This window comes from Canis lupus, chromosome 15, assembly GCF_003254725.2.
Source record: "Canis lupus dingo isolate Sandy chromosome 15, ASM325472v2, whole genome shotgun sequence".
NCBI classification, from domain to species: Eukaryota; Metazoa; Chordata; class Mammalia; order Carnivora; family Canidae; genus Canis; species Canis lupus.
Genome location: NC_064257.1, coordinates 51,086,467 through 51,106,118, shown reverse-complemented (window position 1 = coordinate 51,106,118; position 19,652 = coordinate 51,086,467). Strand labels below are relative to the sequence as shown.

The window sequence follows — 19,652 nt, the reverse complement described above, 5'->3', positions numbered from 1 at the left end:
CCGGAGCGCGGCGTGCGCGGCTCCCGGGGGCTCCCCGGCGGCTCACGTCCATCCTGCGCGGCGGCGCCGGGCGGAGGGACATCTGGTCCCCATGCGCCGCCAGGCGGGGGCTAATCCCTGTGACGTGGCGCCGGCCTGGCGGCCCCCGCACCCCGCCGCAGCTAATCCGCGCCGAGAGCCGCGGGACGGCGCGCAGGTCGGCCCGGCCCGGGGAGCTTGCCCAGGGCGACGCCGGCAGGCTCGGCGCCCGGCCTCGGGGCGGGGCCAGCGGCAGCCCGGGGCGGGGGGGGGGTCACTCCTGCAGACGCGCCCTCCCGGCCCCGCCTGGACTCCCGGCTGCAGGCTCAGCCCCTGGGGACCGGCTCTGGCCTGACGAGGGCCGGCGCCCCGGGCACACGGTCCGCACCACGGAAAGCAATCGCGAGTCCTGAGTGTGACACAGGAAACCACCTCTGCGTCTGCTTTAGTAAGTTTGGTAAGTTGACACTGAGTCAACTGCGACACAGCCCAGGAAGTACTGCCTCTTGGGGACTGAGTGTTTATTCTGCAAAATAGGTTGGGGTAGGAAGTCTCCCCCCCCCCAACCCCCCCCAACCCCCCACCCCCGACTTCCTTGCTTCCTTCTGGATACATACATGAGTGCCTCCCATGTGCCAGGCACCGGGCTGAGAACAGAAAGCTGGGAAAAGCCTGCAGTCTCTACTCTAAAGTGCCTTACTACTGGGGGGCCGCCTGGGGTGAGCCGAGGAGACCAACAGTGTCATCGCACGGAGAAATTGCTATGATGGAGGGTATGGCCAGAGGGTTAGGGGGACACACGAGCAGATTTTCCATCATGCTGGAAATCAAGGAAGGCTTCCCACAGGAGGCTGCATTTGAGTTCTGGGGACTGAGCAGGCAACAGGCCGAATGAGGAGACAGAGGCAGGGGGAAGATCTGAACTCCTGTACCGCTGCAGGAAGCCGGTGAGAGATGTGGTTATGGAGGACCCACCGCAAGGAGTCAGACCACAAAGGTCTCATCTGCTGAGCTCTGGAATTTGGAAGCTCTGGGAACCCTTGTGTTTCAGATTACTGAGGAAGGCATATATATATGGAAGGAAGATGGCATAGGAAGGGGGTGGAGGTGGGCTGGGGTGGATGGGAAAGACTCTAAAGATGTGAGAGGTGAAACCTTTAGGATGTCATGCCTGGGAACAAGGAGGGGAGCGGAGCCATAGGCTATCACCCAGGTTCTGACATGCATGTGCACCAGGGTGGACAGAGAGTACCATCTGTCAAGGCAGAGAAATGAAGGAGGAGGAGCAAGTGGGACCAGAGAAATGATGACTTGACTTTAGACAAGTTGAGTTTATGGCTTTTGTAGGATATCCAAATGCAAAGATCCCAGCAGGCAAGACAGCCACATGGATCTGTAAGGTTATTTGGGATGTTATGGGCTAGCAATACAAATTAGACAGTTGTCCACCTAGAAGTAGAAGGTAAATGGGGCGCCTGGGTGGCTCAGTGGGTTGTGTCTGCTTTTGGCTCAGGTCATGATCTCAGGGTCCTGGGATTGAGCCCAGCATTGGGCTTCCTGCTCAGTGGGGAGCCTGCTTCTCCTTTTCCCCCTGCTCGTGCTCCCTCTCTCAAATAAATAAATAAAATCAGAAAGAAGATAGAAAGAAAGAAAGAAAGAAAGAAAGAAAGAAAGAAAGAAAGAAAAGAAAGAAAAGAAAGAAAGACTAAATACAGGAGTAGAAAACAACTCACTTCTTTTGCTAGGGCTGCCATAAAAAAAGTGCCACAAACTGAGTGGCTTCCACAACAAAAATGTATTGTCTCAGGCTTCTGCGGGCTAGATATCCAAGGTCAGTGTGTCAACAGGACCATGCTCCCTCTGACGGTGCCAGGAAAGGATCTGTTCCAGGACTCTCTCCTCACTTCTGGTAGTTCCTTGGCTTGTGGCATCATAACTCCAGTCTTCACCTGCTACTCTCCCTGGGTGAGGGTGTCCACATTCCCCCTTTATAAGGACACCAGTCATATTGGATTAGGGGCACACCCTACTCCAGTCTGATCTCATTTTAACTAATTACATCTGTTCTTATTTTCATTTCCTATTTGGAAATTACCTTAGGTAACGTTGTGAGGTAGTGACCATCATAACTCCAAAGTCCGACCACACTAGTGGTCCCTCCCCATTCCCCCTCATCTCAGCCCCTGGCGACCACTAATCCACTTTCTATCTTTAAGGATTTGCTTATTCTGGTATTTTATACACATGGAATCATATAATTTGTGGCCTTTTGTTTTTGGCTTCTTTCACTTAGCAATTTTTTTCCAAGGGTTTTCCATATTGCAACATGCATGTACCAGTACTACATTCCTTTTTATTGGCAAATAATATTCCATTGTGTGACTACACCACATTTTGTTTATCCATTCATCAGTTGATGGATATCCGTTGTTTCCACTCCTTGGCTAGTATGAATAAGGCTGCTACGAACATGTAAGTACAATTTTTTGTTTGGACATGTATTTTCATTTCTCTTGGATATACCAAGGAGTTGAGTTGCTGGATCATATGGTAATTCTGTTTAAAATTTTGAGGAACTATCAGACTATTTTCTGAATCAGTTACATCATTTTACATTACCACTAGCAATTTATGAAGGTTCTGATTTCATAGTGGGTGTGAAGTGGTATTCACTGTGGTTTAGATTTGCATTTCCCTAATGATTAATAATGTTGAGTATCTTTTCAGGTGCTTATCTGCCATTTGCATATCTTCTTTGAAGAAATGTCCACTGAAATCTTTTGCACATTCTATTTTATTTTAAAGATTTATTTATTAGAGAGAGAGAGTGTGTGCATGAATGGGGAGGAACAGAGAGAGAGAGAGAGAGAGAGAGGCAGACTCCCTGCTGAGTGTGGAGCCTGACTTGGAGCTTGATTCCAAGATCCTGAGACCTTGATCTCCGTTGAAATCAGGAGTGGGATGCGCAACTGACTAAGCCACTGAAGTGCCCCAGAAATATTTTGCACATTTATTTAAAAAAAAACTTTTTAAAATTGTAGTTAAATATACATAACATAGAATTTTCCATTTTAACCATTTTTATGTGTGCAGTTCGGTGACATTAAGTACATTCACATTGTTGTGCAACCATCCTTGTTTCTCCATTTTTATTGTCCTTTATTTACTTATTTTTTTAGATTTATTTATTTACTTATTCATATGAGAGAGAGAGAGAGAGAGAGAGAGGCAGAGGGAGAAGCAGGCTCCATGCAGGGAGCCGGACATGGGACTCAATCCCGGGACTCCAGAATCACGCCCTGGGCTAAAGGCAGGTGCTAAATCGCTGAGCCACCCGGGGATCCCATTTAATTGTCCTTTAAAGTTGAACTTTTATATTCTGGACACAAGCCTCTTGTCAGATATATGATTTGAAAATATTTTTTCTTATTCTGTAGGTTGCCCTTTCACTTTCTTGAAGATGTTCTTATATATATATTTTTTAAAGATTGTGTTTATTTATTCACGAGAGACACACAGAGAGAGAGGCAGAGACACAGGCAGAGAGAGAAGCAGGCTCCTTGCAGGGAGCCCGACATGGGACTCGATCCCACGTCTCCAGGATCATGCCCTGGGCCAAAGGCAGCGCTAAACTGCTGAGCCACCCAGGCTGCCCTGTTCTTATATTTTTTTTTAAATAAATTCCTTTTATGGTCAAACTAACTAGAGTAGTTTCTATTATCAGTAGCTAAGGATGCTGGCGGATGCACTGAGTTCTATTAAATATAATCCTTTACTATTTTATTTTCTAGAACAATATGTCTCATTTACATCTTCTGTCCAATATTGCCTTAGAATTTGGGTTTCTTTTTCTAGAGCTTTTCTCATTTTTAAAAAGATGTATTTATTTATTTGAGGGGGGAGGGGCAGAGGGAGAAGGAGAGAGAATCTCAAGGAGACCTTGTGCTGAGGGCAGAGCAGGCACGATGTGGGGAGCCCTCTCATGACCCTGAGATCACGACCTGACCCGAAACTAAGAGTCAGATGCTCAACCAACTCTGCCATCCAGGTGCCCAGAGCTTTTCTTATTTGATCTGAATCCCATTCACCCACATCTTACATTTTGGGGCACAGTCCCAACGTATCAGTGGCCACCACCAACACAATTACAGCTGCCAGCAGCCCTCCCAACTATTCCCACCTCTATCCAATCCTGACCCAGAACCTTGGAAATCAAGTGCAATGTCCTCCTTTCTCTCCAGACCCCTCCCACTCCACCCCTCCCTTCCTTCTATTACACTGCCATCACCATGTGGGCTCTTAGGAATGAGATCAGTGTCCTATTTAACCTTTACACCATCCACCGTGCCCAGGACAAGGTTTTGCAAAAACCTAGAGCACAATGTGTTAAATTGAACTGAATCTTGTAATTTATTTCCTTATTTTTTAAATTCTAAAATATCTATACAATCTTTGATTCTAAACTCTTCTCTTAATGGCCACATTTGGAGGACTGAGGCCTAAAATTGGATGCAGGATGAATCTATGGTGTTCAATTTATGACAGGAAGAATGGAATTCTTTTGGGAATTAATCTCTAGGAGTTTGTGAAATGGTAAAAAATGGTAAAGCTTCACAGAAAGCTCTCAGGACCCAGAGAGAAGCAAAGATTATTACTTGGGGGTATCATGAGTCTAAAGTAAACACATTTCCTGGCAGATTAGGCTTTATAACTGCCACTGCTCAGTGCTTTGAGTCAACTTAGTTTTTGTAGGCTCTCTTATCCCATCTCCTTGCCCCTGAACCAGTTCAGCAACCTTAAACTTTTCAGATTAGGTGCTAACTGAAAAGCACCTATTTGAAATAGCTGGAAAGCGCCTGGGTTCATTCAGTCATAAATCCAACTGATGTTTACTGAGCATACACTTTAATGCAAGGCACCTCTCTGGGCACAAAAAGGAACAAGATTCGTTTCCTGTAATAAGGGCTTGGATGATGAATAGGGGACTCAAGACAAATACAATTCACAATAATCCAAAGCAGAATTAAAGAGCCATAAAGAAGTGTTTCGAGGATTCACAGGAAGAACTCACCCACTTTTTTAAGCATCAGGATAGGTTTTATGGAAAAGGTGGGAGGGAGAGCTAGGCTTTGCTTACAAACTTAGTTTGCTCCCTATTCCCCAGGAGCTCCCACACTAGTTGGGAAGAAAATCACATGTACAAGTGGCTGTAATTCAAGACCATATGTGATAAAAGAGATATGAAAGTCACAGAAAAAGTGAAAGAGCACTTTCTACTACAGTAACCAGAACTTTATGTAAGGGTGGTCTTGGGCCCTAAGAGATGAAATGGATTTATTAAAATGTATGTTTTAGATAAAAAGGAATTAGATGCTCTAGAAAATATGGAAAACTCAGAAAAGTATAAAGAATAAAACAGAGGGGCATCTGGGTGGCTCAGTGGTTGAGCATCTGCCTTCGGCTCAGGCCGTGGTCCTGGGGTCTTGGGATCGAGTTCCACATCAGGCTCTGCAGGAAAACTGCTTCTCCCTTTGCCTGTGTCTCTTTCTCTCTCTGTGTGTCTCTCATGAATAAATAAATAAAATCTTAAAAAAAAAGAATTAAATAGAAATCTATCTGTAGACCTACTACATACAGATAAATAAATTGTAAGTCATACAATATGCTTAGTACATATTTGTATATGAATATAATTACATATGCATATGAACAGAATTAGTAAATGACATTACCATTTATTGTCTTTTTTTTCCCCTTGTGCATATTTTTACTATATATATATAATTTGGAACCTGTTTTTAAAAAACAAATCCTATAAGGGCACCTGGCTGGATAAGTCGGTCAAGCATGTGACTCTTGATTTTAGGATTGTAGGTTTGAGCCCCACATTGGGTGTGGAGATTACTGAAAAATAAAATCTTTTAAAAAATTAAAAAAATTGGGGATCCCTGGGTGGCTTAGCGGTTTAGTGCCGCCTTCAGCCCAGGATGTGATCCTGGAGACCTGGGATTGAGTCTCAGATCGGGCTCCCTGCATGGAGCCTGCTTCTCCCTCTGCCTGTGTCTCTGCCTCTCTCTCTCTCTCTCTCTTTGTGTGTCTTTCATAAATAAATAAAATCTTTAAAAAAATTAAAATAAAAAAATCTTTAAAAAACATTAAAATATTCATTTTATATCAGTAGAATTATTAGAAAACACTTTTTTTAAATAATGAATATGCCATTGATATATATATCATTTATATAACCAGTTTCCATAGTGTTCACATTTAGATTGTTTCTAAACTTCCAATTACTATAAATAAAACTTCAATGAAACAGCTGAACACAAATCTCTGTCCACATCTCTATATTTTTAAGTTAGACTCCTGTAAGTGAAATTATCAAGCCAAGCTGTATTAACATTTCTAGGGCTCTCAAGAGAGTAGGACAATGCACAATTACTTTCTTGAAAGGTTATACCAATTTACATTCCCATTAGCAATGTATGAAATTGAGATATGCACCTTCACTAACAGTGTTACTTTAATATATTTGCTAATCTGACGAGAAAATAGTAAATCATTGTATTTTAATTTTGTATTAATTTGTTAATATACTATTATATGTCACCTAAACTGCAATTAAAAATTAACTTTTTTTTAGATTTTATTTATTTGAGAGAGAGAGAAAACACAAGGGGGAGGGTCAAAGGGAGAAGCAGACTCCCCGCTAAGCAGGGAGCCTGATGCAGGGCTCTATCCCAGGACCCTGAAATCATGACCTGAGCCAAAGGCAGACATTCAACTGGCTAAGCCACCCAGGAGCCCTCAAAATAAACATTTTTTAATTTGTATTTATTTGATCACTAGTGATGTGGAACATTTTAAATATGATCATTTCCATTAATATTTCCTTTAAGTTTCCACTTCATGTTCTTTGTCCATTTTGGGGGGGAGGAGTTGGAGAGAATGCAATTCTCTGCACTCTTGGCTTTCCCATGGTTACCACTGTATGAGCATCTGCCATAGTAAGTGTGATCTCATTCATTCATTTTCCTCTCTCCCTCCCTCTCCCCCAACTCTCCTTCCTCCCCACTCACACCCAAGACAGCCCCTAAACATAGCCAGCTACTTCATCCAGTGCTCAAAGCAACCGTGGTCTGTTTTAACACTGAGGAGAAACTTGTGCTCTTGAGATAATATGTCCAGGTTTTCCAGAGCCATTTAGTCACTGAGCCTCAAGTGCTAATTTTAGAACCTAACCTCCCTGTATGACATAATATTGAACTCCACAGTGTTCCTCTGTTGATTTCCTAAGTTTCAACTGAACCATACCTTCCTGCCTTCATGGTGTCTGTTCCCACTGAGCCTGGGGAGGCCTTAGCTACATCTTCCCTAGACCAAACCCTGCCTGTCGCGGATTAAGAGGCTCAAAGACTGGCCCTTGGATGAGGGTAATCTCTTCCTCCAAATCCCACAGCACATTGTATTTCCTGACGTATTTCCAACGTCTCAAATGTTCTGATTATTTGTGCATTCTATTCATCTACTTCATTACTTTATAAATTCTATGAAGAGTCTACTTGAGTAGGGGTCTATGTCTTCTTTATGTCTGGATTCTCATAATACAGTTAGCAGAAATCCAAAAATGTTTTACAGACTAAAAAAGTAAATGTCATTTAACAGAAACACTAGGGGACAGAGAGCTACTTTGAAAGGGAAAACAAACCTTAATTTTAATTATATTGGCTGTGCTAATATTACAGACTGAATTGTGTGTCCCCTCCTTCCCCACCACTACCCTCCCTTTGCTCTACCCCGACCAAATTTGTACATTGAATCCCTAACCCTCACATTAGGACATATGGAGATAGGACCCTTGGGGAAATAATTAAGGTTAAATGAAGTCATAAGGATGGGACCCTAATCCATAGTATCTTTATAAGAAGAGGAAGGGATACAGAGTTCTTTCTCTCTCCACTTGTGTGCACAGTAAAAAGGCCACGTGAAGGCACAACTGCTGTCTTCCAACCCAGACTAGATTCCTCATCAGAACCTGATCATGTAGGTAGCTAGATCTTAGATATCCAGCCTTCAGAACTCGAGAGAAAATAATTTCCATTGTTTAAATCACCCAGGCGGTGGCTCAGTGGTTGAGTGTCTGCCTTTGGCTCAGGTTGTGATCCCAGGGTCCTGGGATTGAGTCCTGTATTGGACTCCCTGCAGGAAGGCTGCTTCTCCCTCGTCTGATGTTTCTGTGTCTCTCATGAATAAATGAATAAAACATTTTTTAAAAATAAAAATAAAAAATAAACCACGCAGGCTGTGGCATTTTGTTATAGCAGCCTGAGCTAAGACAGAGGTAATGGTAAGGTGGTAGAAATGGAAAGTCAGTCTAAACAAAGGAATATCAGTAACCTGGTCAAAGAACTCACAGAATCTCATGGGGAGACCATGTAGGGGGTGGTAAATAAGGGCAGAATTGGGAAACATGCCTCATTTTCTCTTGTCATAAAAGGCACAAGATACTCTCTTATTCTGCTTCCTTTTAAATCCCCTGTGGCAGACGAATAAAAACGGGTAAAAATTATAAGTGGAGTCCAGAGACTAAGAAAGTGAATGGGGCTAGACAATTAATTTTAGATCAAATATAAGATCAGCAGAGGGAAATAAGCACTAAAATAATATTTCAAAACAATTGGGAATCTGACAAGGAAATTGCCACTGGCTTCCCTGAGAGTAAAAGCATACTCTCTCATACTGTTTTCTTGATGATATATTGATCTTCTTGAGCTGATGCATTAGCCATGGAAGGATACTCCCGAGTCTCCAGGGACATTACTCAATAGGGGCATCAGGCCAGATCACAGAACCACGCACGACTTCAAAACCAAGTATTAAGAAGGAACACGTTAGAAAGCCAAGACAGAAAGAGAACAATTCTCTTTGGGGGTCTTAATAATTGTTCTCAGATCCTTGCCAAAAATTCACTCATCATAAACTCGGCATATGTTAAATATGTGTCACACTTCTGAAGTTTCAAACCAAAACATCTTACTTGGACAAAACAAAACCAATTAGAATAGGCCAAGGGCTTTTTGAGAACCGCTCTTCTTAGGACTGTTGTAATTCAACGTCTTTTCAATTCTTGCATTAGCAATTAAAAAAAGAAACCATAAGAATGTTTCTTTCAGAATTCCCTTTTATGCAACATGAGGAGAAAATATGGTGACAACTGAGTCATTTGCTTATTCTTTACGATAGATTTCAATGTGCTCTGTGCCTAACATCCAAAGTATGTAAATCTGATAACAGATTCTTTTTAAAAAACAAACTCTTAATAAGTAGAAATTATAAACAGGAAAGTGTAGAAGTCTAAAGGCCACAGCTCAGTGAATTATCACAAAGGAGCCACAACAGCCAGATCAAGAACTAGAATATTACCAGCACCACGGATCCCCCTTTCCAAATGTAGTTTTTAGCTAGATATATATTTTCATAAAACTATTTTTTTCATAAAACTATTATTAATGATAGTAAGTGCCCAGATAAGTCCACAAAAGCTAAAAAGGTTTATGAAGGGGTGCCTGGGTGGCTCGCTGTTTGAGCATCTGCCTTTGGCTCAGGTTGTGATCCCAGGGTCCTGGGATTGAGTCCTGCCTGCATCAGGCTCCCGCAGAGGACCCACTTCTCCCTCTATGTCTCTGCCTCTCTCTGTGTGTCTCTCATGAGTAAATAAGTAAAATCTAAATAAATAAATAAATAAATAAATAAATAAATAAATAAATAAATAAATAATAAAGTTTATGAATACATTGCCCAGGGGCTAGAGGGACATCTTCAATTCCCAGGGCTGTATATAACTTAGATTCTTTAATTAATTGCACAGTGCTCATGGGAACACGAATTAGCCTAACCATCCAGTGTTACTGGAAAGTAGGTTAAGGATATGAATCCAGATCCTTAACACTATGTGTTTACTATGCTCTAGTACTTCCAGCTTAAAATTATTTCTCAAAGCAATATCAGAAGCATGATCATGGATATTTGTCGAGACAGCATCATACAGGCAGTAGCTCTGGGATAGCTCTACCACTTCATAACTGTGGATCTGGGACAAAATATTTCACCAACTGCTCTGTGCCTCAGTTTCCTCATCTGTTAAATGATAATAATAGTAGTTTGTTACAAAGATTGCCCTTGAAACAGTACCTGTCACATAGAGGTTTAACATTTGTTAAGAACTATTAGTTATTGGGGTGCCTGGATGGCTCAGTGGTTGCATGTCTACTTTCGTCCCAGGGCATGTTCCTAGTGTCCTGGGATTGAGTCCTGCATCGGGCTCCCTGGGAAGCCTGCTTCTCTCTCTGCCTATGTCTTTGCCTCTCTCTCTATCTCTCATGAATAAATAATAAAATCTTAAAAAAAAAAAACTACTAGTTATTATTACAAAACCATTCATCATGACATTATTTATAACAGAAAAAATTTTTGAAAGACGTTAAATGATCAGAAATAGGGTGTGAATGCACAAACTCTTGTGCATCCATACAAAAGAATATGAAGCACCCCTGGGGGGATGGCATAGGGGCTAAAAATATGGATTCTGGAGCCTGCAGAATGCCAGCCTGTCCCTGACCAGCTGTCTGACATTGGACAGCTTTCTTAACTCTCTAAGTCTCAGTTTCCTCATTTGAAAATAGAGACTCAAGGGGTACCTGGGTGGCTAAGTTGGTTAAACATCTGACTCTTGGTTTTAGCTCAGGTCATGATTTCAGGGTCATGAGATCAAGCTCCATGGCTGGCTCTGTGCTCAGCTCGGAGTCTGCTTGAGTTTCTCCCTCTGCCCCTCTCCCTGCTTGCTCTCTCTCTCAAATTAATTAATTAATTAATTAATTAATTAATTAATTAAATCTTAAAAGAAGAAGAAGGAAATAGAGAATAAGAGTATGTATCTTAGGCACTTGGGTGACTCAGTGGTTCAGCATCTGCCTTCAGCTCAAGTCATGTTCCTGGGATCCTGGGATCGAGTCCTGCATTGGGCTGCCTGCATGGAGTCTGCTTCTCCCTCTGTCTATGTCTTTGCCTCTCTCTGTGTGTCCCTCATGAATAAATAAATCAATCTTAAAAAAAAAAAGAAAAAAGAAAATAGAGAATAAGAGTGTTTGGAGTGTTCACCAGCTCATAAACATAAAGCACTTAGAACAGTCCCTCATACAGTTAGTGCTTAAGCAGTGTTAGTCCTCTCTATTGTAGAGTGAAAAGTTGTAGCCTAATGGCCTGGTGATACATCACACGCACAAAACTTTCCAGTCAGTGGCTGAGAAAGTACGTGCTCTGTGAGGAGAAGGTGAACGGAACAAAACCTAAATCCCTTTCGGAATTAATAGAGGGAATTACAGCTACAAGCCTAGGCCTGGATGCTACGTGCCCAATTACCCTAAGAAGGAACTGGAAAGGGCTGTTCCAATGGCAGCACCAGATCGCACTGCTTTGACTAAAAGGAGAAAAAAAAAAAAAAAAAAGTCCCCCAAACAAGAACTCCCACCAGGGCAACAAACAAATCTTGGGGAGAAAAAAAAACCTGGAAGGGTTTCCCTTCATCTCCAGCAGCCCTCAGCACCTCTTTTCTTGTCCCTGCCCCTGGCCCTCCTCCCCTTGTCACTTTGGGCTTTCCAGGGACTGCAGGACAGGGACTGGGGATTTCCATCCTGGAAGGGGTGGTGCTGAGGGGGCACACATAGAACAGCTTCCACAGGAGGAAATGGGGGCTGCGCTGAGGGAACCCCCGCCGACCCTTTTGAAAATAATTTTTTTTTAATTTATTCATTCATGAGAGACACACAGAGAGAGGCAGAGACACAGGCAGAGGGAGAAGCAGGCTCCATGCAGGGAGCCCAGTGTGGGACTTGATCCTGTGACCCCGGGGTCACAACCAAGGTGTGGATGCGAGCCCGATGCGCTTTCATTCCGAAGGAGCGGCCTTGCATCGAGTGGTGTCGAGGCACTTCTCTGCCCCGGTCACCCCAGTTTCTGGCCAGGACACAGGCCAGCTGTCACCAAGCCCTATTCCACCCCGACCTCGTGTCCCTTCCCCACTGTCAGCAGCTCCCTCCCCCGAGCCCCGGTTGTGGAGAGCTCAGCCCATGAGGAAAAGCAAGCTTTGCACGGGACGGACGGACAGACGGACAGACAGACAGCCGCCAGTGTCCCTGCGTGCCCCTGGGAGCAGTGGGAAGGCTGGCGGCTGCCCGGCCCCCGGCCTCTCGGCGCCCGCCCAGACAACGGTGCCCCTTGGCCCACTGCCTGCGCTGAGGGTGGGAAGAGCTGCTCTGTCCAGGCCCCGGCCCGGCGGCTTGCCACGGTTCCAACAAGGCTTCTGGGCCTGTAGGGTCGCTGCTACCTTACGGGGTCCTTCCATGCTCTTTCCAGAATGGACCAGCATTAATAATATTCATGCTGTGCCCCCCAGTGTGCCCAGACCACAGACCGTATCCAGGAGACACAACAGTTATCCTTGCTGAGGAGACGGTGAAGGAGGCCACATCTGCCACGCCTGCGTGGCTCAGGGGCTGAGGGTCTGCCTTCAGCTTGGGTGATGATCCTGGGGTCCCGGGATCGGGCCCCGCATCAGGGTCCCAGTGGGGAGCCTGCTTCTCCCTCTGCCTGTGTCTCTGCCTCTCTCCCTGTGTCTCTCATGAATGAATAAATAAAATATTAAAAAACAGTAATAATAAAGGGGCCACGTTTCTAAGACATTACCAAGCAGTGCTATGTTTCTGTTGTTGTGAAAAATGCCCTCGAGGAGGGGCACCTGGGTGGCATAGTCAGCAGAGCAACCAGCTCTTGGTTTCAGCTCGGGTCCTGACATCAGAGGTGTGAGATCAAGCCCTGCGTGGACCCCTGCGTCGTTGGGCCCCAGGCTCAGCACCAAGTCCGCTTCATTCTCTCTCCCTCAGCTGCTCCCTCTGGTGTGCTCTCTCTCAAATAAATAAAATATTTTTTTAAAATGTTCTCAAGGAAATAGAGTCATCCAGTGAGGAGTGCAGGTGAAGAATCATATCCCGAGGCCCTGGTTCTTGTTGCGTGGTCCCAGTGGAAGAAGCTGTACGTCAGTGACACATTAAGGAGATCTGGCTCCCTTGGGCGTTCCTGGAAATGCAATTATTGCCAGTTGCTCCTGAAGTGCTTGAGGGCCCTGGAGGGAGCCAGCCTTGCAGATTTCCCAGGACTTGTGCAACAGACACAAGCTCCTCAGCAACATTTTGCTTAAAGTTCTTGTATTTAAAATTAAGTCACCCAGGGGTATCTGGCTGGTTCAGCCCACAGAGCATGCAACTCTTGATCTTGGGGTTATGGGTTTGAGCTCCATGGTGGATGTGGAGATTACTTAAAAAATAAAATCTTTAGAAAAATTGGGGAACCTGGGTGGCTCAGTGGTTGAGCATTTACCTTTGGCTCAATCATGATCCTGGGATCCTGGGATCGAGTCCCGCATCAGGCTCCCTGTAGGGACCATATTCTCATGAGTAAATAAATAAAATCTTTAAAAAATTAAATTAAGTCTTCCAGTGTTGCAGCTGGGCATACCTTGGGACACTATATGATTTGAAGCTATCTCAGAAAATACACGGTGCTCTATATGGCATCCAGTTCTGAAGTCAGGTGACAGCTTCAAAGTTCAGTTTAAACTCTGTGCTTTACCCTTCTGGGAAGAGCAGAAAGTTCCCATGCAGTGAGACTCCACCTTTGGAGGGTCCTTGGTGGGATCTCAGGATATATTTCTTTAGCTCTTTAACCCTTCAAAGAACACACATGGAAACTGCCGGCCCTGAGTTGACATTAAGGCTACAGATTTAAATGTTTTCCTCCTACACACCCTTTAAGAGATACACAGCATTTCCCAAGTTAGTTCCAGAGACTAGTGTCAGGGCGCGTATTTGCTGTTTGTAAAGTCAGAGGTTGGCCCTTTGGCTCCTTGTGATTTCTAGAGTCAACTGCTTGAGTAACTTTACTGAAGTTCTATTTGCACAACAGGTGCAAAATGTGAAGCATGTCTTCCCCTTAGTGTCAACTTGTCAGGTATGGTACTAAAAAGTGCAGGCTGAGAGTGGGCAAACACACCTGCCAGTTAAAGACCTACATGCCAGGAACCGTTCTCCTTGGAAAGCTGATCAGGACTGCAGGTGTGATAAGAGGGTGATAGAGTTTCCAGTAGGTGCGACTCAAGGTGTGTCTAAATGGCTCCCCAGGGTTCCCCAGAGCATACGATCCCAGGTTTGCCTTCCATCTTTTCTAATGGGTCCCTTTAACATCCTGGGTAACAAAATGGCCTGCCTATGAAGTGTGTGTGATGGTGTGCCTTGTTTGAAAATTTAGGTAGACAGAAAATATGTGGGATGCAAACGATTATGAATAAAATTGATGTTCCATTAGGGAGGTGAGCAGGCTCTCTTAGGGAGGTGAGCAGGCTCTCTGTTCCTTAGCCATTGTCTGCGGGGGCTAAACCTTCTAAACTTACACACATAGGTCTGTGGTGTGGTTATATCCTTCACTCTCCACCACTGCCCCAGATCTGCGCCCAACTCTAGACCTTGCCTTGCAGGTTCATGTTCTGTAATTTACAGAACATTTAAATGTTCTCAGCTTGGCACCCTGTAGAGCATCATCTAGAAACCTCAATGTGAATGAATGAGATGATCCATCTGTGATAGAAAAGGGATGACTCCATGCCAAATACTGTGGAGGGCCTTCTCCGTACTCTATCCTTTCAATCTTCATAAAAGCCCAATAAGGTAGACATGATTATTATTCCCATGTTTGTGTGAGGAAAACGAGAACGGGACAGGTTAAGTAATTTCCCAGAGTCCCCAGCAGTCACTAGAAACCAGTAGACCTGTGATTCAAGTGCAGCTCTGAGCTATATTCCCGTCTTGGTGTGTCTATGGGATATTCTACTTTTCACAAAACTTACTATGAAAATTTGTAATAAACACCTAAGTAGACATAATAGTACAATGGATCCCTAAATATTCAGCACTCAGATTAAACAACCGTCGAGATCTTGCCACATTTGCTTCGTTTTTGTAAGATAATTTTCTTTGGCTCCATTTTTTGTCAGTTCCACCTCATCCGGGATCACTCATTCACTCACATGCTGTTTGTTTCAAACAACTGGTTGTTTCCTGAATATTGCCTCCTGCCTCTGGACCTTTGGATTGGCTGATCCCCTTGACTCAGTGGCTTCAAACCCTGGTACGCTGATGTCCACAAGATCCATCACTAGCCAACTGAATCAGAAACGTCTAGTGTTAGTCACCCTTCCCTCCATCTCCCTTTGACCCACTCCTCCTCAACCTTCTATACTCCCTCACTTCTAGTATCATCCGTTCCTCCACAAAGGCCTTCCCTGATGTCCCCAGTCTGGTAAGGGTGCTCTCTCCCACAGCACCTTGTGCATATGTCTGTCATAACACTGTCCTGGTGGAATTCTTCAACAGATTGTGAATTCTTCTAGGGCCAGCACCAGGGTTTGTAGCTTTAAATCCCCAAAGACTACCACATGGTGGCTAGTGATCAGTAAATGTTTCAGTGAAGAAGGGAAGAAGAGGAAGAGAGCAGCAGGAGAGAAAGGCATGAACATGACACCATCTGAGTTCCCAAGCCTGCAGGTCTCTGAGCCCCTAGCACCTCTTCTGTGAGTGTCTGGCACAACAGGAGCTGTCGCCGTTATAAAGTTGGAGCGTGGGTCTTAAAACAGCCAGAAGGTGGGCAGAGAGAATAAATAAGAACATATGAGCCTAGCACCCATGACCACACATAGAGCAGTGGATCCCCAGCTACTGAGAGCTGCTTTTTTTTTTTTTTTGGTTCCCCCAATTTTTGCCTCCAGGAAACTATGTCTATTTAACTCATTTTCTAATTATCTTCAAACATCCAAAGGATCATCTAAGAAATGGGTGCCTTCTTATTATATAAAATAACAGACTTGAATGTGTTACCTCCCAAGAAAAGAAGCAGCATATTTTTCAGGGGCACCTGGGTGGCTCCATTGGTTACACATCTGCCTTTGGCTCAGGTCCTGATCCCAGGGTTCTGGGACAGAGCCCCATGCTGGGCTCCCTGCTTAGCAAGGAGTCTGCCTCTCCCTCCACCTCTCCCTCTCTCTCTCTCTCTCTCTCTCTCAAATAAATAAAATCTTTTTTTTTTAATTAAAGAAGCTTAGTTTTCAAACTTTAGAGTTTCAAACTCAAACTAGCAGATTCCAAGTGAGTATTTCAAGCCCCTCTCTTAATTCTCAGATGATCCTTCCATATGGTTAAGCATGACCAACATGAGCACCGGGGTGATTTCAGACCGTGATGGAGTCATGCTGACAGGTCCCCATGAGGGAGATTTCTATCAGATAGTGAGTCCTAGATCAGAAGCTAGAATGGACCCTGGAAATGTCACCTCAGGGACAGATGAGGAAACCGTGGTGCAAAGCAGGTGTACTTATCTGGAGGCCCCACAATGGCTGGTGGAAGAGCAGGGACCAGACCGCCGGCCTCCTGTTCTGTCTGCCACGCTGCGCCCTCTCACCACCCGTTTTCTAAGAGGCAAACCACAAACTTGGGACTGCCTTTGAGTACCGGCAGCAGAATTAATATACTTTTTAAAGATTTTATTTATTTATTCATGAGAGACACACAGAGAGAGGCAGAGACACAGGCAGGGGGAGAAGCTGGCTCCCTGCGGGGGCCTGATGTGGGGACTCGATCCCAGGACTCTGGGATCACCCTCTGAGCTGAAGGCAGGCACTCAACAACTGAACCACCCAGGTGCCCAGCAGAATATCTACTATGTGCCGTATGCTGAGCACTGTGAGAACATCTACCCATTACAGTTCATCCCTCCCATGGTCCAGGGACACAGACATGGCTGCCCTCACCACCCAGCTGAGGAAACAGTCTGAGGATGAAGAGGCACCTGGCCCGAAATTATACAAGTATCCGGCAAAGGTGAGGCTTGAACCAGGTTTGTTTGAATCAGAGGTTTTCCTTTCAACCTCTGTGTTCCTGAGTGTCTACTTCTGTGTGTTGTCCCTCCTGGGGCGCCACACATGTAGCATGGGCCCACCTGTGTGGCAGGGCCTACCCTCCCCCAAACGCCTCCCTGAAGCTGGCCCTTCCTGGCCTTTAGCTTGGTGGGGCGACACTGTTAGGCTCCGGCAGTCTCACCCATTTAAAGGAAGTTGTTCTTGGCTTTCCTTTCCAGTTGCCAATTAGCTTCTGCAGGAGGCCACACTTTGGTGGCAGTGACTACGTGCATTCTTGAAAAACCGTAAGTATAAATGCCAGCTGTACTCCACAGGAAATCCTCAGTTCATAACACATGGTTATGTACTATACATCTTCCCGGTGACTCACATGTTGGTCGCTTACGGGCCATGTGACTTTGGGCAAGTTACTTAACCTCTCTGCCCCAGGTCCCCTCTCTGTTAAGTGAGGACAATAACTATCCTTACTTTATGTAGTGAGGACCCAGTGAGATAAAGTCCTGGCACATAGTAAGTGCTCAATAAATTGTTGTTGTTATTATCATTGACATTTACCATGTATTTCAGCCGTACATGCTTGTTTGTTTGACTCCGTGGGCCCATGAGAACAGCCCTCGGTATTTTAAAGCTCTAGAAGAACCTTGTTATTGTAAATCTCTTATGTTAGCATTAGGTCATATAAATTCTGTATCTGAAATTCTAAGAACCTGGCATGCCCACCATTCTGATAAAAGCAGCTAGAAAAGAGGTACCTGGGTGGCTCAGTCGGTTAAATGTCTGCCTTTGGCTCCAATCAAGATCCCAGGGTCCTGGGATCGAGCCCCACATCACCCTGCTCAGCAGGGAGTCTGTTTCTCCCTCTCCCTCCCCCCGTTCGTGCTTTCTCTCTCATTCTCTTTCAAATAAATAAATAAAATTAAAATTAAAAGATTCCAACTTGGGACACCTGGGTGGCTCACTGGTTGAGCGTCTGCCTTTGGCTCAGGGTGTGATCCTGGAGACCCGGGATCGAGTCCCATGTCGGGCTCTCTACAAGGAGCCTGCTTCTCCCTCTGCCTGTGTCTCTGCGTCTCTATGTGCGTCTCTCATGAATAAATATATAAAAATTTAAAAATAAAATAAAAGATTCTAACTTAAGCAGCATAAACCATACTTCCCCAACCCCACAAAAAGACAAAGAAGAAGAAGAAGAAGAAGAAGAAGAAGAAGAAGAAGCAGCAGGACAAGCGCTGTCTTTGTGCCTTGGGGGGGTCTCCTGGAATTCACGCCATCTCCTCTCTCATCAGCCCTCTCCTTTGTCCTCTGTCATTGTGCCGTCTTGCCATCTGGGGGTGCTTGTCCAGCGGGAATGGAGGATACACAGATCCGAAGGAGGCCAGGGTTAGGGTGTGTGAGGCCTGAGGCAGGAGGCTGGCTGGGGCACCCCGTCCTGTGCCTGCTGAGCCTCCGCGCCACCTGCCACAGCACCAGCAGAGTCAGAAGTTCTGTCCTTGCACAAGACTGTGGCAACTCGTGCCCCCCTCCCAGGACCTCAGGCCCTGCAGGAGACCACAGCTTCACTTAGAGACCACCTGCTATATTCGTACACTGAGCCGAAACACTCAGGTTGCTCTGGATCAAATTCATTAAGAACAACTTCTGCATCTGACTTAATTCCTCCAGGAGCCCCCAAACAGGTTGGCTTCAAACGTGGTACATCCAGATAATAAATACAAATTCTGGGGGTTAGGACAGGCAGCGAAATACATAAAGCATCACATGTCTTAGTCTCACGGGTCACTTTGAGTTTCTGTAAAAGTTAAACTCCACCTCTTCCCTTTCTCAGGTTCTCTTCCTGCTCGAACCGAACCCCCAAGGGGGAGTTCACTGACTTCACACCGAGCGGTGGCGCATCAGAAAGGAGGGCACAAAAGTCTCCGATCAAAGCTGCCGGCGGTGCTTTTCCGTTTAGCCGGAGGCAGTCAGTCCCAAAGCAATTCATTCCTGGGGCTCTAGCTGTGCCAACCCCCCCCACCCCCTCACCCCCCGCCCTTATGGCCCCAAACACATTGAGCCCCCGCCCTAGCCTGCAGCGCCCCTCTGCACCACGAAGGGGGTCTTAGCACCAAATAGGACAGCGGGGATACTGCACTCAGGCAGCGGGGACTGGTGCCCGAGCCCTCTTCCACCCTCTCTCGCTTACTTACAAGGCAGAAACCAGAAAGAACCCCAGGTGGGCAGGCCAAGCCCATTTCAGGTTTCACCCCCAATCACATGGTGTCCTCTGGCTCCACAGACTTCCTCCTCGGTTAGTCAAGGACAAATGCCCTCATCGCCTGGGGCCCTTCCTTCATTCCTGAGCCCCACTGCAGCCGGCCAGAGTACCCTTTGAGCACTTTTATGGGCAGTAAAACTTTACAGCCGGCCAGCTCCAAACCGTTCCCACATTTCTGAATAGAACTATTTATGACATACAAGACTCCTATGGCTTGCCCTTTGGAAATACCAGCAGATACCAGACCCCTTCAAACAGGGTCGACCGAGTTACATCGGTTAACAGCCGGCTTACAGAAACCCCACAGAGGCAGAGCCAAACTCCTGACTGTGAACACTTAAGTCCGAAAACAAAACAGCCTCT

General features: G+C 45.3%; 1 protein-coding gene and 1 long non-coding RNA gene across 11 annotated transcripts in view; one reads left to right on the top strand and one right to left on the bottom strand.

Annotated features, from left to right (window-relative positions):
• Positions 1–19,652, bottom strand: part of TRIM2 (tripartite motif containing 2) — a 168,603-nt gene that overhangs the window by 99,486 nt on the left and 49,465 nt on the right. The gene's annotated exons all lie outside the window — the stretch shown is intronic.
• On the top strand, positions 295–18,046 carry LOC125752548 (uncharacterized). Its single transcript, XR_007402355.1, has 3 exons — positions 295–475; positions 16,904–16,997; positions 17,254–18,046. It is a non-coding gene; the product is annotated as an uncharacterized LOC125752548 (long non-coding RNA).